This window comes from Podarcis bocagei, assembly GCF_964188305.1.
Source record: "Podarcis bocagei genome assembly, chromosome: 10".
NCBI classification, from domain to species: Eukaryota; Metazoa; Chordata; class Lepidosauria; order Squamata; family Lacertidae; genus Podarcis; species Podarcis bocagei.
This window is the reverse complement of record NC_138135.1, coordinates 34,238,562-34,244,678: the sequence shown is the minus strand read 5'-3', so window position 1 is coordinate 34,244,678 and position 6,117 is coordinate 34,238,562. Positions and strand designations below refer to the sequence as shown.

The 6,117-nt window shown below is 42.3% G+C and overlaps 1 long non-coding RNA gene across 1 annotated transcript; it reads left to right on the top strand.

Moving 5' to 3' along the window:
* Window positions 1–3,246: 3,246 nt before the first annotated feature.
* Window positions 3,247–5,667, top strand: LOC308596206. Its single transcript, XR_014012402.1, has 3 exons — window positions 3,247–3,338; window positions 3,577–3,672; window positions 5,298–5,667. It is a non-coding gene; the product is annotated as an uncharacterized lncRNA (long non-coding RNA).
* Window positions 5,668–6,117: the final 450 nt, after the last annotated feature.

Below are 6,117 nucleotides of genomic sequence, written 5' to 3'. Positions count from 1 at the left end.
CATTTGTGGGCAGGCACCAGGATGGATGGCACACCCCCATGCTGCCCACAATTATGTCCCATTCAGTAGTGGAGCTCCAATCTCCACATCCACTTTGTATGCAGCATATGACCATAGAACAGTTTAAGGAGCAAAAACACATGGATATGTTGATTACAGAGTTGTGCCCAAATGCCCTCTCAAAATTATCCGCCTGATTTGTAGGCAGAAAAAATGGGGTATACCATTTCGCCAGATTTATCTAGATGGAGAAGAAATTATCCAATAGTTTCTCAATGAATGAGCCTCGCCGATAGCAGTGGCAGCAGCACAGCTTGTTTGTTTTCCCCTTGTGTGCCTGTGAGAGTTTTGCTGCTGTAGGATCGTTATGGAGTGCTGCTTGGAGCCAGGATGGGGGACACCACAAAAAAGAAAGAAAGAAAGAAAGAAAGATGGAGAGTATTTGGATAAAATTCTGCAAAGTGGCCTTCTTCTTCTGGGAGAGGGATGAGAAACAGCAAGTCTCATAAATATTCACAAGAATGTTTTCATATGCATATAAAGAGGTCCAAAATGCACATGTCTTAAGCATAGGCTTGTACTCTCATCACCCCTGATCCCTGATCATTGGCCATGCGACATCTGGTGAGCCAAAGGTTTCCCACACCTGTATTATACCTTACTCCTGTTGGATATTCAGGTGGAATTGACATTGTCCATATGTTCTGAGGCCCTGGGAGTTATTAACATATTTTCCTCAAGACTTGCAGGAGAACAATGCAATGGTATTGCATGGCAGACATTGATCCAAAGTGGAGAAGCATCTGCAAGTAGTGCTGTCATTTTTATTTACCAATTGCCTGTAGTTTGTATTGCTCCTTATCTCTTTATCCATATCTTCATGGCTGCTCAGTATCTGCACAGATAGAAGTCAATAATTAACCTAGGCTCAGAGCCCAATTAATTCCTATGCAGACAGTATCAAATAACAGGATTAAAAATCATTTTCCCTTAGCACTTTATTTTTATCACCTGGTCCTTACTAATTCTCATGTAGCTTTTGCTGCGAAACCTTTTAAAAACTGCTGCTATTTTGCCCCAGTTTTGTTCCCTCTGCATGCCTATATTTAAAGCAATTTTGTTCTTCCCTCACAGATTTTGGGGAGGTAAGCACGTTCGATGAGATCTCACTGATGAGCAAACATTGCATCAGTTTGATAAAGAGATAGAAGGTCTGAATAGAAAAAAAGTGGACAGTTTGACATTTTCGTAGGTAAGTTACCATTTCAACAGCAAAAAGGCACCGAGCCATCTGCCTTTGTGTAACAAATTGTTCCTGTTTGAACGATAATCAGTAAAAGATGAGAATCAGTAAAATCAGAGGGCATGTGAGCAATGCCAGCTCAAATACGCAGAGTGGTAGTTTAAAGCCCAGAGAGCCCGTGAAGCCACTGACTGAGTTGTGTGGCAGCCAGAATGACTGCAGGGGAGGAGTAACCCTCCCACAAGATCCTGGGGTCCCTTCCAACTCTACAATTCTACGCCTCTACTTGCTAGTCTGTAGCAATAGGCCTTAATTCCCCTTAGCTTCAATTACTAGTTCTTACTAGTACTAGTGTGTGTGTGTGTGTGTGTGTGTGTGTGCACTAAACAAACGGTTAGTTTTACTTAAACTTGTAAAATAATTTGTTGTTGTTGTTTAGTCATTTAGTCATGTACAACTCTTTGTGACCCCATGGACCAGAGCACGCCAGGCACTTCTGTCCTCCATTGCCTCCCGCATATAAAATAATTTACTTGTTAGTAAAAAGAGAGAGAAATTACCCTCTGTACTGTGGAACTGTTGGATAGATACTCATTTCACATCTTCTTTTCTTTTTAAGATGAAGGAGCAAATTCCTTGGTACAATGAAGTCTGTTAGTTGCATAACTGAAAACAGAATCTACATCTCAGAGTTTATAGTCCTTTGAAAGCGCCAGTGTTCTTGGCTAATATATATACATACATAAAACACACACACACACAAAGCCCACATAACATTTTAAAGCATAATTCAACACAGGACTAGATTATGATGTACACGTTCTAATTCAAAACCTCTGCAACATGATATTGTATTACCAAATGTTTCACTTGCACAGTGCAGTCATTCACCCATAAAATACCCTGTAAGTGATTACAATAAAGGCAGGAAGAACATCCAATTAACTACATATTTCCAGTCATTATTTGATTCTTGGTTGGCATCCATCTGTCTTGGAAGAGTGTACTTTTGAGGGGGTGAAGACAAAACGTTGGAAGTTACAGCGTCTACTGTGGCTGTAGAGGCCAATACAGGAGAGACATGTTTCATTGCAGTTGGAGCAAATAGAAGTGTCTGGTTGTGCTGCTGCAGATGCACCATGTCGTTGCTTCTCTCTGTGCTCCTCCCAGTGGTCCTTCTTTGGTCACTGCTGTGGATACACAACCTGATTGTCTCTAGGCACTGCAGACGTCTGCAAGGGATTCCCAAATGGCAGGGTTAATGTTGCCAGCCTTCATGTCATGTTTGCAGACATCTTTGTAATGCAGAGAAATTCAATTGCTGATTTATATGTTGTTTCAGAGGCAGTTGTCACTTCTCTATGGCTTCTCTCTCTACTCCTCTAAGTGATGTCTAAGTCCAGTAATTGTGAGGTACAAGTAGACTGGGGAAACATTAGATGCAACTATGCCGGTGCTGTAGCACTGGTTTGGTGTTATCACTTGCCAGTGATGCAGTTACATACCCTCCAACATTTCTCTGATTAAAATAGAGACATCCTATTCAACAACAACTTTTCTATTTATACCCCACCAAACTAACTGGGTTGACCCAGCCTCTCTGGACTGCTTCCAAAACATATAAAAGCATAATAAAACATTAAACTTCCCTACACAGGGCTGCCTTCAGATGGCTCAGGGTTGGATAACTCCATACACTCCATTTCTCCAATGAAAATAGGGATGTCCTAAGTAAAAGCAGGGCATCATGGAATCAAATCAGAATCTGAGATGGCTTCTGTAAATTCAGGACTGTCCCTGGAAAACAGAGACACTTGCAGGTGGTTACTTTTAGTCTCCGTCTTAATAGTCTTCCATGTGCAGCAGGGTTCTCTTTCGATCAGGAGCGAGGGACCTCGGGTCCAGAGGCCACATACAGCGCTCCAGTCTTCTCTATTTGACCCATAGGACTCTCTCTAGGTCGTGCTCCCTTCTTGGCCAAACCCTATTTGGGCCTGGCTGATATTTGACCTTGAACTCTGATGACTCCTGCTTTCCTGGATGGAGGACAGAGAAGGTGTCTGAGTGAGTGCAGAAGCTAGCCTAATGTACAAAGGTAATATTTGCATGCATGGCTCTGCTCACCTTTGACTCTGCTCCCTCCCTCCACTAGCCTGTGGCCCCCAGAAGGTTAGCCAGAAGGGAAATGAGGCCCTTGGGTTGTAAAAGATTCCCCAACCTTGCTTTACATGGTAAGGGAAAATGCGGAAAGTCAGTCCTGTTTCATTTGGCAGCCCTTCTGCACTCATTCAGCTGACCAGAGCCCTGCCTTTGACTTCTGCCCCCAAGTCCAGGTCTGATGGGACAACTTCCCCTTGTGATCCACCTTCTCCATGTGATCATGGACTGCAGACAGAATTGGAACACTGGAGTGTGAAGAAGCTATGATGGTAATGCATAAATCTGCTCTGATATTTCCTTTCCACTGTACTATGTGAACAGAAAATGTAAACTCTGTTACAACTTTTCTATCTTATGAAAGATGCCATTAATATGGTTTTACAGAATGTAATTTAAACAAAAGCATGTGTTCCAGGGGAAGAGGAATCCTCTGGTGAGCAACCAAGCCTGAAATGGAGAGCAGCATAGTTGTGGGTTTGCATACTGCAAGAATGGTGTGACTAGGAAAGCCTTCGGGCCAAAGTAATATGAAGAAGTGCTTTTCCTTCCCAGGTGTACTTTTGTCATTATTAATTTCCAGGAATACACAAGCAAAAAGCAGAAGCTTGAAAATGCACCGGGAATAAGCCATACCCCACACTGCGTAGGTTAGTAGCTAGGGATGAGGGGGAAATTATATTCGGTTTGCATTAAAAAGCAACCGTATCAAATTCACACTTACTGAAACAGCTCTCCTTCAAAATCGGCACTTACCTTAAATTTTGTGAAGCACTTCTGCATCCAAACAGTGTTTACAAAGATGCATATATTAGGTTAAAGGACCGCAATTTGTGCCCCTGCACAGGCAGGAGTAAGTGATCAGCCCACTTTTGTGGGTGCAAGAGTGTCACTTGTCCACATTGGTGTGTGGGGAAGCCTACTGTTGGGGAGTCAATGGCAGTTCCCCTTAGGAAATCTTGGGGTGCTGCATTCCACCCATGGCCCCAGCGGCTCAGGGGCTGTTGAGCTGCAGTGCTCCCAGGTTGCTGGAAGGGCCCACCAGACCAGTCCACACTGATGTGGGCCTGCAAGGAGACCAACCCTCAGCAGGCGGCCTGGGTATTGAGCTGCATCATCACCCAGGCATTGGCCCACTTGATAATGGTATGTTTACCCCATGGCACACTATACTGTAGTTCGTATGCTATAACCAATAACAATGTGATCTTTTAAAACTCACTCTATGCCATTTATTGCTTCTGTACCTGCATCCTGGGTGTGGGGTGCAGGCCCAGAATAATGTTTTTCGATTGATGAAATAAACTTTTAAAAGGTGGAGCAGAGTGCACTTATTTAAACATTTCTCTCAGTTTTATATGCAGAGGCAAAATATCAATATAAATCCTAGCTTAGTAAATTTTGCAAATGTATCAAAAAGGCTGAATTTGAGACTGTCCTGTTGCTCAGTCAGACATTGGTTGTGCGATCCAAATTGCTGCCTGGCTGAATTACTAACCAAGTGGTGGTTGTCATGGAGTCTTAATGAAGTTTGATTTCAGGGCTGCATTGAATTGTGATACTGGCCCACTGGCCCTAACCTTTGAGCATCAAAACATTGCAAGTATGTTGTAAGGTTTCTTGTCTCTTTGGAGTGGGGTCAGTGGATGGTGGAGGCACAGCTTTCCATATCAGTAGGAGTCATATCTGCAACCTAGTTCCTGGGAAACAGCTTCTCCTATGTTCGTTCCCCAGTGGAATTTATCAGAATAACAGAATCATAGAAGCAGCAGGTAGATATTTACATCCTTGTTTAAATCCATTGTCTGACATGCAAGTTTATTGCACCAGTTAACCATGTATGGCTGTTAAGAGTGATTGAAAGCCTTTATTTGCTTTTCTTCCCCCTTCGATTCAGATGTTGCTGAACTACAACTTCTATCCTCCCTGGCAAGCATGCCAATAGCCAGGAATGGTGGGAATAAACTATGGCAATGATATGGGCAATTGATTGCTGTTAATTGCATTTCTTCAAGTTCGAATGAGAGTATTAGCTGCAGCATATACTTGGGCTTATTAATAATATTAATTTGACTATTACTGTTATTTAAGCTGTAATAAATAAAAGAGAAGGACACATAAATCACCAGGATATTATATTATTATTGCACATCTTACAGGATACAGAGGGTATACATAATACAGAACAGAGCCAAGACAAAAATTATCAGAATACATACTTCTGAATGTTTCCACAATATGTATCTTGTGTATGCTGAGATGTAGCAACAGCCATTGTAGCCACACTATAGTCTGTTGAATTTATCAAAATTAATTTTGTAAAGTGTTTTTTAGCACTGTCCAGGCCTCCAAAACTCTGGGCCTTCCACAGATCTGGGGTCTGGGGTTTTGGCTCCATTTCTTCAGCCCTGTGATAATTCATCCTGATTTACTTGTGGGGTATTTATACCTCTTCCTGTATTTGTTCACTCCACCTCACTTCCCTAACTACAAAAAGCCTGATTCTTTTTAATGTGGATTTATTGCACTAGGGTGATAGAGCATGCCCTCCAAGATTTCCTCCATGAAAATAGGGACATCCATCATCATCATCATCATCATCATACTTATACCCCACCCATCTGACTGGGTTGCCCCGGCCACTGGGCAACTTCCAACACATATAAAAACAATTAAAAATTTCTTTTTTTTAAACTTCCCTATACAGGGATGCCTTC